Below are 21,258 nucleotides of genomic sequence, written 5' to 3'. Positions count from 1 at the left end.
CAAAGGAAGCACGCTGGATATACCAAGAGCGGAGTGAGCAGCAAGGATTAAACGAATTGCTGGAATGGAACAAGTTACGCTGAAACATATTTGTAGGTGTTCCTTGGCTCAGTCTTTGATGGTTTGATAACTGCAGAACATGACATAATTAAATTCTGGGTCCTTTCCACCTAGTAGGTTGAGCTGTGACATAACCCTTTTATAAACTGCTTAACAGTTAGCTGTAAAGTCTTGTGTAAAGTTTTATTGAAACTTGGTATGATAAATATAATAGAGTTCACAATGTGAACACATATACTGACTTTACCTATTTGTTATTTATAAACACCGAGTTCATAATGAGGGATCACTAGCATTAAAAAGTGAATTCAGGTAATTTTATTTGACACTCTAGATAATACCCAGGACCATTCCAATATGGCCGACCGATTTCATATAATACGATCAATACTATCTGGAATAATTATAATTTACTCTGATCACTAGCTCCAGCTCAGAGGAATGCCCAGAGGTATGTGTATATTTACCGCGGTCTGTATGTAAATAACTGAAATTACGGGAATGCTCGGAGTCTATCGGCATACAAGCCATGTGACTTCGGGAGCCAATCACAACCCAACTTCGAGGACCAATCACAGCCCGAGTTAGGTCGAAACAGGAAAAACAAATAGCGCACACCCTAATCGCTCGGCGTTCCGGTGCTGAGAAGACGCCGAACGAATATTCTCCACGGGTAAATGCCGTGAAATGGACAAACCTTGGTCAGAACAGAAGATCTGGTGAGGCTAGAATTACTATCTCTAATGTCCGCCCCGGGTGGCTTTTCTTCTTTGCACTTTCCCTTAATAGATAAAACATAAGGGAGGAAAGACCATACTTACCGATCGGAAGTGGGTCCATGACGTGGCTGTAATGGTATGAAAGCAAAAACCACAAGCTAGGTAATTGGCATACCGTTTTGGCTGGTGTAATGCAATATGGCACTACTGTGTTTTTACACGGAGCAATCATGGGCAGTTTCTCTTACATATATGTTCTTTTGATTTTCAGCACGCTAAACACAGTATTGCTGGCAGTGGCTTTTCAATAATCTTTGCCCTGAAGAAATTGCCTGAATTTTTTACCAAGGCAATGAAACATGTTGGCAGCGAGTTGAATGCGAATCGATAGGTAGTATTCGCTTCTCTCCATTTTATGTATATATGTTTACTGTTGGCAAACAAGAGAATACAAATAAAAGGGTTCATAATCTTGTATGCACAGTAGTTGTTGTGTTATATGTTGAACGTTGTTAGTCCTTGTCACATATAAGTTTGTGTACACTGCACCATTCACTGTCTCTTTTTCTTTTCTTTTGGGAGTCGGCCACGTTTACGTTAAGCTAGTTGACACCGATGATGAGAACAGGGCCATCCTGGTGAGTACCAACCAGGGGCCCCATTGGTGGTGCGCCCGTGAGGTGTCTTCTAGCTATTCACACCTTTTTTTCAAATGTCGTCCTTCTAGTGAATGTTGGTACTGTGTTGTCTAGTGTTAGACTTATCAGAGATTGGCTATTTTTACCTTTTGGCAATTATCTTGAGCAGGACACTTATTTCTGTAATGAGAAGTGTGAGTGGAATGATCTTTTGACAATCCATAGATGCCCTTAGACCTATAAAAAGTATTGCCCTCAGGACTAGGTCTTTGTGTTTTTTGGTCCCTGTAACCAACCTGTACTTCATTGTGGTCAGCCTGAACATTTGGATTTGACCCGGTTAAGCACAACCAGATAGCCTCACTTGGTGCTTTATGCTTTTAGCCACTATATTTACAGATATTTTTTATAAATTCACAAGTATGTGGTGTTTTTCACTGTTTTTCTGTTTAAAGTGTTGCATGAATACTTTACTGTAGGCCTCTTAAGTTAGGCCTCTCTTCTCTGTGCCAAGCTACCGGAGGATTGGCACAGGTTAGTTTATGGTGTGTATCTGACTTACCCCGACTAGGATTTTGGTGCCTGCTTGGACAGGGTGCATACCTCCGTGAAGTTCTAACCTAGTTCTAACAGGGGTGGTTCTGCTTAGGCCTCTGTAACCTTTTTTACACAAAAGGTACTCATGTCAACTGTGCCCCCATATGTCATAGTGATTTTAATGGTACACAAGAGATTGTGGATGCCCTAGAGGGGACCAAGCAAATACCCAAAATGTTGCTACAGTTTAGTTTTTGGGAGAAAAATAGGAAAAACTGTTATGTGGAAAAGTAACTGTTTTTTTTTTAAAGATTGCATCAAAAAAGCATTTGTTGTGCTCAAGTCACCACTGCTCCAACTTTCAGGGACATGCAGAGCTGTAAGGGAAAACACAATTGTGATAGCTCATTTTTCCTAATTGTTTTACTTTCAACCTACTTCTAGTTTGTGGAGAATACCAGTATGAAATCCTAGGTGATGCCGGACGGCCATGGATTTCTGTATAGCTATAGATTTCTGAAAAGCAAAGACAATTGAGCAAGGGGTCATTCATGTAGATGCCTCTAAGTGTTCACACAAAAAATAACTATTGAAATAAAAAAAATAATGCCATTGTGACAATGTTTTGATCTTTACCTTCTTGTCACAATGGCTGATTTACAAAATCAATATACTATTATGTTCCCTAGGTTCTTCTGGCTGTGAGGATACATAGGTTTTGTAGATCGTTCAAGAAGTGGTTATCTGTTGTGTAATATAGAGCAATTCATATGGTAAAATAGTAAGAGTGAAAAATGGGTATGAAGGTAACCTATTGCTGAAATATACATCAGATACTGAGTTTATGAGTAGGGATTATTTGTACATCTGTGAATTTGTGGGTACCCATACTAACATTCTATTTCTATTTCAATGCATTTTTCAAATTGTCTTCTTTCTTACACATTGGCTTACATTTTGGAAGGCAGAAATGCAGAGAAATCGAATTGGTAATAGCAGAAGTTGTACTATTCTGTGTTCCCACATGTCCCTTGATAAGAATGTTACCTCACTTGTGTAGGTAGGTCAAGTTTAAGCAACAGAAAACGGCACAAAACATAACATCGACAAAACACATTTTCCAATAAAAATGTGCCTTTTTGTAGTCTGGGTACCTATGGATTTTGGGCTGTCGCTCGGTTGGCTCTTAGGGAAACCTGGCAAACCTGCACGTGTTAAAAAAATAGACACCTTGAGAAATCGCGAGTGAAGTGACATGTGCGGCTTTCAGCAGGATTTCTTACCTAGAATGCATTTCAAACTTCAAATTTTGACTAAAAAAACACACTTTTCTCTCATTTCTGTGACAAAAACCTCTGGAATATGTGGGGAGTCACAATTTCTGCCATCCAGCAGTACCCCAAGTCTCCCAATACAAATAGTACCGTACATGTGAGGGTGGACCCAGTACACACTACATTTAAGGGCCCAAAAAGCAACATGGGCTCATCACATTTTTCCATGGAAAATTGACCCTTTATTTGCAAGGTGTATTGTTGTAGATTATGGGCATAAACTCAGGCAGCCACAATGAAAACCTGCACATTTTTTTAAAGTTACACACCTGGGGCAATCTGGGGTGAGTTGACTTGCGGGACTTGCATGGCTCTCACTCAGGCCTAGATGTATCAAGCAGTTTGCGATTCGTTAAGGCCGAAATTCTGCGAATTTCGGCCTTAACGAATCGTAAACTGAAATTTTGCATCTTTTGAGATGTATGTGTAATTAGCAAAATAAGGAATCGCAAAAAATTGCGATTCCTTATTTTGCATCAGCATTTAAGGAATCGCAAATGTGCGATTCCTTAAATGCCATGTATGAAGCTTTTTTTTATTGCGAATTGAGGTTAAGGACTCGCAAATTAACACGAACTTGAGGTTCGTGTTAATTTGCGAAATCCTTTAAAACAACAAAATATCACTATTTTGAAGGTGGCATGTGGCACACATACATGCCCATAGGGCATGTATGTGTGCCATATGCACACACATGTAAGTTTCAGGGGTGCAGCAGGGTGTCCATAAGACACCCCTGCACCCTTGAAATAATTCTCAAATTGCGAATAGCAAATTGCGAATTCGCAATTTGAGAATTACTGCACATTCATTCCTATGGGCCTCCTGGCCCATAGAAATGAATGGGAAAATTATTCCTTAATTGCGATTAGCAATTTGCTAATCGCAATTAAGAAATATTAAGGAATCGCTAAAATATAGCGAATTTCTACATACATACCATTTTGCACTTCTCTAATAGCGATTCCTTAACAATCGCTATTAGAGAAGTGCAAAATGATTTCTTGATACATCTACCCCCTAAGTTTTCATACTGAGAAGCCCTTGTAAACCACAAACTGATTCAAAACACACATTTTGCCCACATATCTGTGCAGAAAAGATCGAAAATCTGTGGGAATCCACAAATTTCATACCATCGAGATACCCCACAAGTCTCCTAATACTAATGTTACCTGACTTGTGTGGGTGGAGCAAGAAAAGGCATTCAAGCGCTATGTGGAGAGATCAACGATAGGTATAGCTGAGGTACTTCAGGCCGTTCTCGCCCTCCACCCATGGAAATCTACCAAACATAGACATTTTTTTAAACTAGACACCCTGAGAATTCTAGGTTGAAGTGTCTTGTGTGGATCCAACAAGGTTTTCTTCCCCACAATGCCCTGCAAACCTCAAACTTTGCATAAAATCACATATTTTACTTCCATATTTGTGTTGCAAACTTTAAAAAACCACAGCGGTCCACACAGTTCTTACCACCCAGTGATGCTTCATTAGTCCCAATTATAATGCTGCCTCACTGCTGCTGGTCCTCTTGCCCTCTACAGGAACAGACCAAACCGAGGTAAGTGGGAGTGCTCTTTAAGGCCTACCATTGACTCGGGTTTGATCCATTCTTGTTGCGGGAAAAAAAAACCAGCTACACAAGTGGGGTTGTGCAGCATAACCCTGCATACTAGCTCTGGTGCCCAGCTTTCAGAAAAATCTGGGTCTTGTAGGTATTCCCTAAAAAAACAAACTCTATTGCCTATTCTTGGGAGAGGGGGCTATGGTTTGATTCCAGGTAAGCCACCCCCCCTCCCCCTTTTACTTTTTTTTTTTTTTTTAGTTTTCATAAACCTTTATTGTAGTAAAGCACGGTACATCAGTGCAATGAAATCATACAATACAATGGCAGTCAGGCATACTAATATGCAGCACCTTCCCGTGAAAATCAACATTTAGTGTAGTAAATGAGAACAAACAACAACTAAATTACCCTCCCTCCCTCCCCATATGTAGGAGTAGATACGGCGAAAAAACACAAAAGGAAACAGCAGCAGTCGTCTGTGTTAGATACACAGGAAAGTTGTGTGAGCAGAACATTTAGGCAAGTTGAACATATTATTTAATAGTAAGACATGGGACAAGGCCACAACACTGTCCAGAGTCACTTTGCCATTCAGAGGGGTCATTAGTCCCAGTCGCATCTCAGGGCTACAATTCACAGGGCAGTATCTGCAATAATAGGACTTTGAAATGGGCTTTCGTGGCATCAATAGGTTTATGGGTAACCATGTCGCCTTAGCATCAATGAGTAATATGGGATTCCCCCGCCTCCAGCATCATGTCTACTCTCTAGCTCCTCCAACTCTTCCGCTTGTTGTCGTAGGTAGGAGATAGGACGTTAGTGGACTCGATATATCTTTCGGGTGTGATCAGAGTGGTAGGAGTTCCGCATATGATTGTAACTGATCTCTCCATGTGGGCATAGTCAAGACCCAGATTTTAAATTTGGGGGCACGTCCCCTCCCCCATCTGCAGCCTCCTTTCGTTTGGCTAATAACAGACTCATTGCCAAAAACCTTTTATGTGTGGCTACGACACTGTGCATGAGACCCAGCAGGGCTAGGCGTGGGCACGGCGCTATGGCAGTGCTTAACATATCAGAGACTCCTGTGAAGACTGATGTCCAATATTCTGCCACCTTAGGGCATGTCCATGCTCAATGTGCAAAATCCACACTCCAGCTCCGCATCGAGTGCAGCGGTCAGTTTCCCGCAGTTGGAACCTATGGAGTGGGACAGGGGTGTGGTACAGGCGATGTAGGAATTTAAAATGTATAAGGCGTAACCTAGTATTACTGGTGATGGCGTGTGTTTGCATACAACTGGTCTCCCATTGCTCATCCGTTAGCGGAGAGTCGAGGTCTTTGTTCCAGTCAGCCCTAGCACGCAAGGGAGATGTTCGAGGTGTGCTTTGCACATGTTTATAAATTAGCAATACTACCTGGTGCGGGGCTTCTGCTTGTAATAGTGCATCCAGTGGTGCAAGAGTGTCAAGCTCTTCTGGGAAGGAGGGTGTGAGTGCTCGAACATGTTGCCGAAGCAGTGTGTACAAAAAAAATCCAAGGTTGAGGGTGAGCGTTTACCAAAGAACTGACCTAGTGTACGGAAGGTGCCATTTAGGTAGAGATCTCCCCATGTGCGGTGAGGGAGGCGTAGTAGCATCTTTCGTCCAATCACTTTGCAGGTGACCTGTAGGCGGAAGTCATTGAGTAAGGGCAATCTGGGTGAGTACAGCAGTGGGCTGTTCATACATTGGGCTATGCGCCTCCATGCCATTGCTGTTCCATCGACTGTCATCGGGTCGCGCTCCCTGTATCCCACCTTTGTGAATATGTAACTAGCTATAGTGGTGGGCATCATGTGTCCATCCTCCACCGCTAAGTGTGCCATATAAGGCGGTGGGTGAAACCAATACGTGGCGAAATGGGCTTGCGCACAATCGTAGTATCGCTCAAAGTTAGGCACGTCAAAGCCCCCCTGATGATAAGGTAGCATCATTGTGCTAAGGCTAAGCCGCGCCTGCTTCCCGCCCCATAAATGTTATGTTATGTTATGTTATTTGGGTTCTTCTATAGCGCAACGGCTACTCCAGTAGGAGTGTCCCGGCGCTTTAGCGAAGAGGTCCTTGAGAAGAGGAAACATAACTGCAGAATAAAAGGAACAGCAAAGTTAACTGGTAAACAGCCAGGTTTTTAATGCCTTTCTGAACGACATCAGACTAGGGGCCTGTCTGAGAGAAATGGGAAGCTCATTCCAGGCGCGCGGGGCCAGGTAATGAAAAGAGCGCCCCCCTTGTCTGGTTCGCTTGATGGACGGAACAACCATTTTAGACAAGGAGGCAGATCGCAAAGTTCTGCTCGGCTTGTAAAGAGCAAGGCGCTTCCTAATGTACCTAGGGCCTGAGTCATGAAGGGCCTTGTAGGTCAGCGTCAGGCTTTTAAAGAGAGCCCTCTTGGCTATAGGAAGCCAGTGCAATTCCTTCAACAAGTCTGAAGCACTAGCTCGTCTAGGGAGTCCATAAATAGCCCTGGCAGCTGAATTTTGGACTACTTGAAGTCTCCTCACGAGATATTTAGGGAGTCCTAGATAGAGGGCATTTGCATAGTCCAAACGCGACCCGACAAGTGCTTGGACAATGACCCTTCGATGGTTCATAGAAATCAAGGAGAGGAATTTCCTGAGCATCCGCAGGATCCCGAAACATTTCCCCGAAAGACAGGATATTTGAGGCCCAAAGGTTAACTCATTGTCAACAATAATACCTAGATTTTTAGCCTTGGTACTTGCATTAACCGGTGGAAACAGGTCTTGTGGCCACCAACTTTTCCAGTTTGGTTCAGAGACACATCCAAAAAAAGCAGCTCCGATTTATCGGAGTTGCATTTTAAGCCGTGTCTTTTGAACCAATCAAAGACTGCTTCTAGGCAGCCTCTGATGCGGATCCCATCAAACACCTCATTCTTGTCGTATGTGAACAAGAGCTGGGTGTCGTCAGCGTAAGACACGATCTGAGCGCCGAACGACTCCGCAACCTCTGCAAGGGGGGCCAGAAAGATGTTAAAGAGCAGGGGGCTAAGAATAGACCCCTGAGGGACCCCCACTTCCAGAGTTGCCATAGCTGCGGAGTGAGGTGGCGCCCAGATCGTTTGTCGACGGCTAGCTAGAAATGATTTGAGCCAGTTCCACACCGTCCCCCGGAGACCACAATCCCAGAGTCGAATTAGGAGGGTATCATGGGGAACGGTGTCGAACGCGCCGACAGGTCCAACATGACCAACATGGCCTTTCCTCCAGTATCCAAGACCTCTCTGATGGCAGTGGTGACTTCAAGTAGCGCAGTCTCTGTGCTGTAATTCGCACGAAACCCAGATTGAGTGGGGTGCAACAGATTGTTATTCTCGATGAAGTCAGAGATAGATCTGTGCACATGTCTTTCCGCCACCTTTGCCAGAGCAGGGAGGAGAGAAATAGGCCTGTAGTTGGCATGTATGATGGGATCCAAAGCTGTTTTTTTATGAGTGGAAGGATGAGAGCACTCTTCCAAGCCTGAGGGACTACGCCAGAAGACAAAGAGGAATTAAGAATGGAATTGATGGGGTCATTTAGCACAGGGGCTATTTTGTTAAGGCAAGAGACCGGGCAAGGATCTAGAGGAGAGCCCGACTTCTAGCTTGTCAGATGGTCTAATGAGGCAGCAAGGCTCCGCTGCGGGAATTCCCAGAGGGTGGGTTGAGAAGAGGAGAGGGCACCAAGAGCAGCATCCTGAGGCTGTTTTGAGTAAATGGCAAGAGAGGCTTGAATAGATGTTATTTTATCTACAAAATAATGTGCCAGTTCAGTCAGCCAAGGTTCTGAGTGAGACTGAGCAGAGATGCCTAGGGACGGAGAAGTAAAATCCTTGACAATTTTAAAGAGTTCCTTACAGGAGTTTTCAGATTCGTCTATCCGACGTTCAAGATAGGATTTTTTTCCACTCCAAATCATCTTGTGGTAAGATCTAGTTAAGTTTTTAAATTTTTCTTTCTCAAGAGGATTGTAGTCTTTCCTCCAGGCTCTTTCTGCTCTCTTGCAATTTTGACGGGCTTCTCTAAGCTGAGATGTGAACCAAGGAGCAGAAGGACGTTTGTTTCCGGGTTTAGCGGCTTTCTCAGGCACGAGATCCACCAGTATAGTCGTGAGCCAGTCAGTGTAATGAGCTAGATCGATTTCCACATTACCTGACAAGGTGCAGGGTGAACATGACATGGCCTGTAGTAGCATCTCATTAGAGAGCAGATGAAAAGGCCTGGAAAGTCGTTTAGCAGAGGTAGTGGGATTTGATCTAGGGGGAGGGGTACTTATATAAGCCGCGTCAATTGGGTTTTAAGTGTGCAGAAGAAAAATCTGCCAGGGTGGTATGGGATATTGGTAAAGAGATACAGTAATTTCGGTAGCAGCACCATTTTAATCAGTGAGATGCGGCCTGCCATCGAGAGTGGGAGGCGTAGCCATTTGGTGATATTGTCAGTAATTTTGTCTATTGCCGTCCCTTATTTGGCTCTCATCATAGTCTCCTTCTGACGCGTAATCTATATGCCCAGTTACTATAGCTCGTCCACTTTCCACACAAGGGGGTAGTCTAGCTATGTTGCCTCTGTGAGGGGAAAAACTGTGGATTTGGTCCAATTAATCTGTATCCCTGCTATGTACCCAAATTTCGTCATTTCGCGCAGTACAGGGTTAAGATTGTCCTTGGGTTTGTGAATATAGAGTGTCATGTCGTCAGCATAGAGGGGTATGAGTGACTGACGGGAGGGGTAAATAAGTGCTCGGTGATTGTGATGCTGCTGCAGCTTCGCTGCTAGGGGTTCAATGGCAATCGCAAAAAGGATAGGGGACAGTGGGCATCCCTGGCGTGTGCCTCGGTGTATGTTGAATGGTGAAGATCTGGACCTGTTCAGCAATACTGCAGCCGTAGGTCAACTGTACATTAAAGGCATCCAATTCAGAAAGCTGTATGGGAGGCCTCCGCGTTCTAGTGTACCCAGTAGGTAATCCCACTCCAGTGAATCAAACGCTTTCGTGGCGTCAAAGAAAACTGCTACAGCTTTGCATTGCGGGTTAATATCTTGCAGTTCAGCATGTAGAGTGCGTAGGTTATGCGATGTGCACGGTTAGGAATGAACCTCGCTTGATCCGGTACGACCAGACACTCCATCAAGAGGTTGAGAGGGCCAGCTAGGACCTTCGCTAATATTTTAGTGTCGCAATTTAGTAGGGACAAGGGGCGGTAAGAATCTCACAGTGTGGGGGCCTTCCCAGGTTTCAGTAATGAGGTTATAAGAGCCTCTCGCATGGTGTCGGGGAGATGCCCTTCCTCCAATGCAGCTTAAAAGACCTTCTCTATTATGGGTGAGCATAGGTTTTATAAAATTCGATCTGCAGGCCATCCGAGCCAGTGGCACAGCCAGATTTCATTGTCATAATGGCCTCCGTAATTACGTCTAGTTCCAATTCAAGATCTAGGAATTTCTGAAGGGTGGGCCCTAACCAGGAGAGTGCAACATCCTCTAGATATGTGGGCAGGTCGAGTGGTGCACTTCTATGTGACGAATATAGGATTTTTTAAAAGTCTCGAAAGACGCGGATTTGGTCTGAGAGAATTCTGTGTGTGTTCCCCTGGGCATCCTGGATGGTGGTCACGTAATTAGCAAATTTAGGGGGCTTAATCGTGTACGCCAGGGCTTTTCTGGGGCGGTCACCCTCTTCATAGATGAGTGCCTCATATGGCTTGCCACAAAACCTACATTCCCTATCTGCTATTGTCTCGTATTCAGTAAGTTTGTCTCGTATGTGGGCCATAGTCACTACGGTATCTGTTCCCTGGCTAAGTGTGTGTTCCAATGTTTGCAGTTCGGCTTCCAGCTTACGAAGGTCCCCTCTCAGAGACTTAAGAATTCCTCCACCCTTGGCAATGCACTATCCCCTCACAGTAACATTAAAGGCCTCCCATACCATAGTTACACTGGGAATAGAGGTTAGGTTTCGGTCAAAAAAATCATGAATGTCCTGTTTAAGTTCAGTTTTGAACACCGTGTCACTTAGGTGGGAGGGGTTAAGGCACCAGCCCAAGTACAGAGAGCAAGCTAACGGATCTCAAAATTCCACTAAAACGGGGGAGTGGTCTGAGAAGGTAAAGGGTAGATAAGTTACCTTGGTCAGCCAGTGCGCTGTTCCCATTGATATTAAAACATAGTCCAATCAAGCACAGGTGACGTGTACCGCCGAGTAATGGGTGCCCTCCCGAAGCTCTGGGTACATGTATCTCCAGGTATCTATCAAGCAGTTCGTATCCACAATATCTCGTAGTGAACGCTGCATGGCCATGTAGTGTGTTGGCAGAGGACGGGACTGGTTCAGCTGTGGCTGTATGTCTGTGTTAAAATCACTCCCCAGTATGACACGTGTGATGCCAAGTGTCTGTATTCTGCCCCATAATAAAAGTAGAGCATGAGGGGTGTCAATGTTGGGGCCATAATAACTGGAAAAGAGGATTTCATGTGTGTGCAGCTGCCCCCATAATAGGCAAAATCTACCTTCCGTGTTAGACTCCATACCTTTGAGCGCGAAGGCAACTCCTCGCTTAACAAGGATGGTCACTCCTCTAGAGTAGGAAGAGTAAAAGGAGAAGCTGCCGCACGTGGCCCAGCGAGTAGTGAATTGAGGATTACCATTGGGAGCTAAGTGTTTCTCCTGTAATAGGGCAATGGCTATCTCATGTCGATCTAAATACCCCAGGATTTGTCTGCGTTTTCTAGGGTCGTTGAGACCTCGAACATTCCATGATGCTATTTTAATGTGTCGGAGTGCGTGTGTCTCACCTATTGATCCCACAGTAGCATATACTAAACAGCGTATAACACAGAAGGGTTGCTTCACCTACGGCACTTAAAAACCTGATGCATACTGTACAATATTATCCCACCTACTCCAGCGTCCCCAACTTGCCGGGTACTGAAATCCCACCCTCAAAATCAGAACTCATTACAAGTAACAGAAAAACCCTGTACAGCGGGAGAGGGTTAGGGGTTCGCCCTGTAGGGGGGAAGGACCACTAGGGGTGTCCGACCTGCCCATACACCTCCATACTTACACCCACCAGCCTGCCAGCTAAGAAGCTGAGCAGTCAGTTGTGGGATGGAGGTGTTTAGCCGAGCAAAAATACAGTTGACATACTCATACTATATTTAGTTCATCATATACATCACCAATGAAGGTCATTCAGTCTCATCTTGAGGAAGCAGTGAGTCTCTCTGACAGGGCAGCCATATTCATTAAGGATCAGTCATGCTGGGATGTTGGAGAGTTTGATCTGGAGCGGTCGTGAGGGGCGGCTTCTCTGGAGGATGCTTTTTTATGCCGTTTGATGTAGTCCTCTGCCTATTGCGGGGTGGTAAAGAAAAATTGTTTCCCATGGTGTGTGATTTTGAGTTTCGCGGGGTAAAGCATGGCGTAGGGGATTTCCTGGGATTGCACCTTCTTTTTGACGTCAGTAAACTTGCAACGGGCCACCTGTATGGCTGGTGTGACATTTGGAAAGAATACCAAAGTAGTGTTTTCATAAGGCACTTGTTGCTTTTCCTGCGCAAGTCTGAGAACCCTATCTCGGTCGCGATAATTCAGGAAGCGGGCTATGATAGGCTGCGGCGGCGCTCCAGGAGGGGGGCGGGGAGCCAGGGACCTATGTGCTCTCTCCACAATGAGGTGTGGCGACAAAGAATCTCTGCCGAATAGGTCTGTAAGTAGTTTTTCTATGAAATCCTCCATTCGGCCTGTGTAGGTGGTCTCTGCTAAGCCTAAAATGCGTACATTATTTCTGCGAGACCTCGCTTCCAAATCTTCATTTTTATCGGCTAATATTTTAAGTAGTTTGTCCATCTGTGACACTTGGAGACCACTCGCTGTCGCTCCATCTTCCAGGTCGGAAATCCTACTTACCGCTTCTTTCAGGTGAGTGTCGTGCTGCACCAGTTTTGCGACCACAGTGTCCATTCTCGTATTCAGGGTATCAATTTTGGATCAATGGATGTGAGGCTTTGTTTCATCCCGAGTAAGAGCTCTCTCTAGTCCTCCACCGGGGGGGTGTCACTGCTGTTTTCTGCATTGGCTGGTGCTTGAGACGTAGGAGTTTTGCGGGTCTCAAAGGGGATCTTGGACTGTCGAGCATCCGTGAGCCCCATTCTGCAGCAGTAGTGGAATAGAGCAGGAGTATAGTTAAAGTGCACAGCTGGTAGGCATGTAGATTGCGGGGCTTAATGTCCACCTCCTATGTCACCTAATCACAAGGGGTCTCCCCAGGGCGCTCCGTGTCTCGCACAGAGAGTAGGCCACAACAAGGGGCGGTCTCGGGTGTTGGCAGTGCGGCAGTGTAATGGCGCAGGTATGGTCATACAATGCAATGCCCAATCTACAAGCTCCTTATAATTGGTTGTAAGCGATGAACAGCGTCGTCGCCTATCCGTTGCTGAAGGGGTGAGGAGCAACCCGGATGTCCAAGTTGGCCGGTGTAAGAGTGTCGCTGGCTCTTATTGAAGGCGAGTGTTCATAGTCAGTTGGAGAGGGCACTCTTCAGTAAATTGGAGTCTTGACCAGGCAGGACAGGAGCTGTAGTGGTATCACGGGCAGACTCCACTCCGGGCGTCAGTCAGGAGCTGCGGTAGCACGTAGGTCCTTCTGCCTGTGGGGTCCCAGTAGGCCTAGTCAGTGCAGCGTCTCAAGGTATGCAGATCTATACAAAATGGCGGCAGTCCTTACAGCGCCCCTCCGCCACCCGCGGCGCAGCCGATTCTCCAGACAATCCTCACCACCTTAACCGCTGTCTGCTCAGTGCGGGTCCCAGTCTCGCCTCAGCCCCAGCTCTATGTCCGCTCGTGCCCCAGCTCCAAGAGTCGCCGTATTACGGGCAAAATTGGACCGCCACCACGTTGGTCTGCGGCTGCCGGAGATCAGTCTGGAGGGGATGGGGGGGGGGGCACCGTACACCTTCGGCTCTCCTGCAGTATGGGGCTATCCCTCGCTGTGGCATCGCTGGGGCGCACCGGCAATCGCCACCGGGTGCTCAGTGGGCTCGCCGGAGAGAGGGGGTGGGGGCAGCAGACTAGCAACCTCCTCATCCACACGCGGCGTGCCGCCTTACAATCGCTGTCAGTAGTGTACAGGCGTTTTCACTACTGCACCCACGCGCCCCCGGAAGGTCGCTCCCTCTCAGTGACACTCACCGGCACCGCCCGCTAGCAGAAGTATATCATTCCGCGGCCGCCATGGTGACATAGGCCTCTAGTCCCCGGCCTCTCGTGAGCGCACCAGCCGGGCGCCGGGTCCGCAGTAAACAGGCGGGAGGTCGTGTTGGCAATAGGCACAGCTTTAATGCTCACAGCGCGCAAGTCTGCAGCTTAGAGGGCATCTGTAGCAGCTTCAGGACGTTCCGCTTCTGATGGCAGGGGGCTTGGTGAGAAAATATGCGCAAGGATGGGGTTAAAGGATATGGTTATGCTCCGCAGGGCTGGAGCCTCACACAGGTGCGTCCATCTTGGTTAAGCGCCACCTAGCGCCCCGCCCTCCTTTTACTTTGGTACTATTTTGAATTCACTGGTTTCTAGCGGACTTTCTGCACTTCCCCAGTGGAGGCAGATTTAGGCAAACCTCCAATCTGCCCTCAGTTTGAGGCAGAAAGGCTGCTGCACACTTTTTGGTGGGCAGCCCCCTCCTCTCCTTTTTCTAAAGATTATTTTATCCTTGGTGTTTAGTGAGCTTTCTGCTCCTTGGGGTCAGATTGGGGATAATCGCACCATCCAATCTGCCCTTAAGGGGGAGTAGAAAGACTGTTTGATTATGGGCCATGCCCATGGTGAACACCCTCATTTCTCTAATGATCATTTAACCCCTATTGGGTAGTTGGTTTTCTGCTCCCCTGGGGAACAGATTGGGGCAGAAACTCTTGTACGTCACCTCTAAGAAGGGACCTAGGAGGCAAAGAGACTGCTGTGCCATTTTTTGGGGAGGGGGCATGGCAATGCCCATGATGAGCAACCCACACCCCTATGTTTTTGTTCTACATTTCCATTGTTTCTTGTGGGATTTCTGCCCCTCCGGCAGTGGAGATTAGGGCAAATTTCCAATCTGCCCCCACGGGGACAGAAAGACTGTTTGACCTTTTTAGGGGTTGTGGCATGGCCATGGCCATGGTAACTAGCCCTAACCTTCAATTTTCCAAATATTTTTTCCAACTCTAGAGTTTAGTGGGCCTTCTGCCCCCTCCTCACCGGTGGGCTGATGGGGAATAATAACCCCGTTCCTTTCCCAGGGTTGTAAAAAAACGGTTGCACTTTTTTGTGGTAGGGCATTTCCATGACTATGGTGGGCAGCCGCCACCACTATGTTTTTTTCATAAGATTTCCTGGGGGTCTAGTGGGCTTACTGCTCCCTGGAGAGGCAGAACAATCTGTACCCTGGCTGTGGCGAAACAAAAGTTGAGGGGGGCCCCCTGCCATGTACACAAAGGGGCCCCTGCAACACAAGGGCCCCCGCACCATGGGGGCTGAAGGGGTCTGTGTTATGCCCCTGGGGGGGTGCAGAAAGACTGTTTGACCCTTTCGGGGTGGGCATGGCTGTGCCCATGGTGAGCAGCCCCTACCCCCTATTTCTAATTATTTTTATATCCCTGGTGTCAAGTGGGCTTTCTGACAACCTGGTTCAGATTGGCGGTAATAACCCCCATTGTCTCCCTGCGCAGAAAGACTGAAAATTTGTTGGGGTGGGGGAGCACAAACCCTTTCATAATGGGCTGTACTCTCAAAATACCGAGTGATGTGTGTGTGGATCTGTGCTTGGGGATTGCTCTCCTGTGGCAAGCCCAAAGCAGTGGGCAGAAATACCATTAAAAATCAGAGCTTCTTCCCTTACCAATAATACCTCTTCCAACACAATCATTGCTCCGAGGGCTGAGATATTATTTCAAGCACTAATACAGTGCTTTGTATGGCCGTATGCTATGCATAGCTAGCGTTAGCCAAATGCAGGGTATTGTGCATGGTGTCTGGACTAGGCCTGGGCAGTGAACTCCGCTCCGTTCGAGGAGTTTGTTGAGTTGTCTGAGGGGTTCAAGAGACGGGCAGCTCAGCTGCTCCTGACTCAGATCTGCCCTGTAAGGGCCCCCTGTCCCCAAAAACTCAACCTGATCAGGCTCAAGCTCCTCTTGGACAGTTCCTTCTATGAGCAAAATCATCTCCCTCAAGAAACTGATCATCAGGGGGAAGGCACTGCTCTAACCCTACTGCTCATTTTCTTGAAAGGCACCTGGTCGATTATTCCAGAATCCAGGGCCTGTTCAGTGTTAGACTTTTTGACCTGTGACCTAGTCACCCCAAACACATGTGTGGAGATCCCTAACATTTCTGCATGGTCCTAAACTCCACTTCAGACCAGGCTGAGGTCTCGAATTCATTGCCAAGCAAGCATTCTATAGGTAGGTCTGCACTTACCACAAAATTCTTAAGGCCAGTTACCCCTCCCTAGGAAAAATTAACACTTGCCAGGGCATGGTTGGTCCTGAAATTGCTAGCATTGGTCACTTGGTAAAGTTCACTAGGTATGATTTGTCCATGGCTCACAAGTTCTTGTGTCATCATAGTGACACTTGCCCCAATGTCCCTGTAGTCCAAAGCCTCTTTTGCATTTATCAAAGGTTGTTGTCTGTACTTACCCAGGTTACTGGGACTCACAGAGGAGGACATATCCATGCCTCCATCACAGATCAGGACAGCCTGAGTTGGAACTCTGACTAGGCCGGAGCCCATCTCAGTTCCCAGGGTTAACCATATTACACCCTTCTGGTGAGTACCACCACTTGAAGCTGAACTAGGGGGAACAGTTGCCTTAGGGGCAATGGTGGCTGGAGTTGCATCTTTCTTGGTGCAGTAACGGATCCAATGGCTATTCTGCTTACAGATTTTACACCATTGTTTCTTTTAGACTTTCTTCTTGGAAGATTGAGAATCCCCACCATTAGAAGCTTTTTGGGGGCCCTGTGAAGAATTCTGGTTTTTACCCTTCTCCCCAAATCCCCAAACGTATTAGGCCATTGCTTCTTCTGGTCACCACCTTGGTTCTGTACCTTCTGCTTCACCCTGGTTCTGACCCATTTGTCTGCATTCTTTCCCAATTATTGAGGGGAGGTCAGATCAGAGTCTACCAGGTGCTGATGCAACAGCTGTTTCTGACATTTATTAAGGATCTGCTCTCTCATGATCAAATTATACAATCCTGTATAATCAAACACTTTACTGCCCAGTAACCTGCCCCCCAGAGCCTTAGTAGTCAGTAAAACAAGGGGACCCACTCGGTAGGCAAGGACCAAGGGTATTCAGTATTATCATGAGACAGTGGTCATTGACAATTGAGAATGCATAAGTTCAGAATAATTACAGGCCACATTATGCACCAGCCGGACCCTAGGTTTTAATGAATGATCAGAATAAGGCAGTATCAAAAGGAACATATAAAGTGGGACACAGTCCTGTATCCACAACATAAAAAAGGCTAGAAACATAACATACAAGGAATAGAAAGTTATCAGGCAATTATGTAAATCGTGAGAAGCTAGTACAGGGAGGAAAAGTTAACATAGCTTTGCTCATGTAGTAGAAACTAAATTGCGTCACACAATGGGGAACTATTGTTTAAACTACATCAGTAGTCAACAGCGTTTCGATCTTGTAACAATAGAGGATCATCATCAGGTCAACCAATAAAAAGCCTGTGTATGCAAGCCTGGTTGCTTAATAGGATCCGTGGGAGAGCAAGGATTCAAAGGTATCAATGTGTCCGAGGATAGGGCTTGGCGCTGCTATAGGGGCTGCCTAAATCGTTCCGATGAGTGGTTCAGCCATCAAGCGGCACGACCATGGGACACCGGGGGAGTATTATGTTTCTGTTTGGGATCAACAAGGGAGTTCCGGTGTCAGGACAGGGTGAAGAACGTGGAGGGCAGTAGCCCGTATCGTAGGAACCTGGTCGGTGTACCTGATGGTTCTGGAGGGGATGTGGTAACGCCTTGATTGAGGCCGGACCTTCGGATTCACAATGGAACCACCAAACACATCTGCACAGCACAATGGCAGTTCGTCAGACGTCTTAGTAGCACATTCTACAAAGTCAACCCAGTCCTGAGTCTGTGTCTTTTGAGTATCTCTGAACTGTATTCTATACTGCTCAATGGTTATGCCAATCCCATCTATGAGATCACTCTTCAGGATGTTGTAATCAAAAGCCTCCTCTTCTCTGATAGTGAGGAGCTTGTCTTTACCTTTGTCTGCAAAGGAGAGCCACATGATTGCTGCCACTGCTCCTGGGAGATCTTCTGTACTTTGCAGGCCCTTTCCAGTGCAGTTATCCATTTGTGGCTGTCATCCCCATTCTGATAGGGAGGGACAATCTTGTTTAGGTTTCTATGGTCATAAGACCTTTTCCTACCACTACGGAAGTCGCTGCCACCATGGGGCTCTAGCCCCATCTTTTTTCTAGCTTTTTCAAGCTCTAGGGACTCCCTTTCTAAGGCTACTTTCTGTCTCCCTATTCTCAGTTTAGCTTCTTCAAGTCTCATCTGATGACCTCTCTTCCCCTGGGATGTGACCCCCTTATGAGAAGAGACAGAGGACCCTACAGATGTGTCAGAATGGCTAGATTCCACTGAAGGTGATCTCAGCCCTCTAGGCACACCCCAACTCTTCCTGGGGGGACAAAGAAGGGACCCACTGGGCCTCCCGCTCCATCTCCAGTAGGAGCTGGATTGTCCAGGTCTAGGTCATTGTGACCTGCCTGGTCAGCATCAGAGTCTGGATCCTGTGGGATTGGACTACTGGGGTCTTCCTCATGTGCTGCTCCCACCCCACTGCCTTCCTAGTACACAGAGCCCTTATCTCAGAGAAAGGGAATGTGTCATACTTAGATGTCAATAATTTACTGACATCTGGCAAGGACACCCTAGGTCCTGGCACTGAAGATATAGCTAGTGAGGTGTGGTGTATGCACTACCTACTGTAGTGGTTTTCCTACGAAACACTCTTGAGTTGTAGAAAGGGTATGCTTAAGCCCTTGACACACAACTCTAAGTTCAGTAGAACTTGCTGTATTTAAGCTTGTATTATATGTACTCACACCAGGTATATATGTAAAATATATGTATTTATTCTAAACACATCCCTCTAGTCTCCTAATTAGGCTTGAGGCAAAATTACATAGGGAAAACGTATTTAGCACACAGTAAATTAGCACAATATATGATTAGCCCTATGGGGCGTACCACCCCATATACTAAGAAAGTGGTATAAGAAGCATGACTGTCATAGATACAAGGCCTATAGCCTTTAGAACTGCTGGGGCCACTAGGAACCACCCATGGTTCCTAGTGGTGGCCACCACTAGGTGGCCACCATTGGTGGCTCTGGTGGCCACCAATGGTGACCACCAGAGCTGGGACCAACCCCGACCCCGTTGTCGGAACTGAAAAATCTGGGGGTCTGGCTGGACGCCGGCCTTACCTTTGTAGGGCACACTAAAAAAACAGCAGCCTGTTCTTTTGGACTGTTGAGAGGCTTAAGACCAGTCCTCAAATTTTTCGATGCCCTAACCAGACAGTTGGTAATCCAGGCCACTATCATCTCTCGCCTGGATTACGCTAGCTCTCTCCTGGTCGGGGCCAATCAGGCTGAGCTCACTCGCCTGCAACAGGTTCAAAATGCTGCGGCTAGAGCGATTGTTGGCCTGCCCAGATTTTGCCTGGTGGCGAGTGTTCTCCGCTCCTTACACTGGCTTCCAGTGAGGAAGCGTATTCTCTTTAAGGTCCTCTGTTTGACTTTTAAGATTCTGAGAGGTATAGGCCCTGAAATCCTGTCTAGCTTTCTTTTTCTTTATGTCCCCACACGCACTCTCCGTTCTCAAAGCCAGGCCCTTGCTGTAGTCCCTAGATTTAGGCTCAGCCGTATGGGGGGGCGTTCCTTCAGTGTAAAAGCTGCATCAGCCTGGAACTCTCTACCGGTTGAAATTTGTCTGCTGGAGGACCTCTTGACCTTCCGGAAAGCAATAAAAACCCATCTGTTTTAGCCGCCCCCTTTTAGTCTTTTTAGTCCTTGTCTTTTTCCCTGTTATGTTATGTTCCTCCTTGTCTATGCGCCAGGACGCTCCTTGGAGTAGCTGTGCGCACAACAAATAACAATAACATAACATAACAAGGTAGTGACACAGGGGACCCACGGGGACTCATGCAGTCTCTAAACACAGCCGCGAATCACCATTAACTTCTACGGGGAAAGTCACGGTTGGGAAATTACAGATTAAGGACACTTAGAGGAGGACTTGGAGCAAACCCCTTTAGAGCTAGGAGGCTCTAGAGTCAACTCCCATGGAGTACTCTAGTTACCTCACCCAGGAAGCCTGGTGCATATGTGTCTTTTGTGACTGGGTTCGTCGTCGATTTCAATGGCGAGATGCTGAAGCTTGCTGCAGACGACCAAGTAGAAAGTGTCCGGGTAGATCCAAGGGTGGATCAGAGATCTGAAGAAGCTAAAAGAAAAGGGGACAGAGTCTGGGTCACTCTCCAGTGACCAGGAAGGCAATGAGTGGATGCCCACGATGTCGGGTGCTTTCAGATGAATAAGGTGAAGCTTGACTCTTCAGCCACGATGACCTAGAAGCATCGATAACAACCAAGAGCTGGATTTGAGCTGCCCCACAAAGGATGTCGAGTGCTGCGGTGTCAGTATCTGGATTGGACCCAACAAGCCTTAGCAACAGCAACCCACGCTGAAAGCAAAGATTGGCTTCTGTGCAGACCAGCAAGGTCTGAGGAACTCACCCTTTGGAGGGGAGTCAGGGCATGTCAGGACCAACCAGGGAGGTCCAAGAAACATAAGAGTTACCTTTGTGGGGACCCACGACTCGACGGACCAGCGATCGTGAAGAGGCCTCAAGCGGAAATGATAGACGCAGGCCCACGGAACACTCGAGGAGTGTAGGCCCACAATCTTCAGTGCACATGGTGCTCGGGGCTTGGACTATAAGTACCTCAATGCACAACTTTGGAAAATCTCAGGAAGTTGATGCACTTGCAAATGTTCATGGTGTCCATGTGTTCCAGTCCCATGTCTCTTGTGATGGCTGCGGGTCTCAGCTTTGTGGGGTTTTGTGTTGGCCTCTGAGAAGTCTGGAAGTCCATGCCCTGAGTCACAAATCCATCAGGATCCGGTCGGAGCCTTGGAAATGCAGGCCGGCAAGATGCTTCTTTAGTGCCTGTTTGAACCGGGGAGTCACTCCTTTACCCCAAGGGAGATTCTTCCGTATTCTAGTTGGAATAGTATCTCGAAGTTCCAGGATATATGTTGCAGAGTTT

This window comes from Lissotriton vulgaris, chromosome 7 (genome assembly GCF_964263255.1).
Source record: "Lissotriton vulgaris chromosome 7, aLisVul1.2, whole genome shotgun sequence".
Classification (NCBI taxonomy): domain Eukaryota; kingdom Metazoa; phylum Chordata; class Amphibia; order Caudata; family Salamandridae; genus Lissotriton; species Lissotriton vulgaris.
This window is presented reverse-complemented; position numbering follows the sequence as displayed.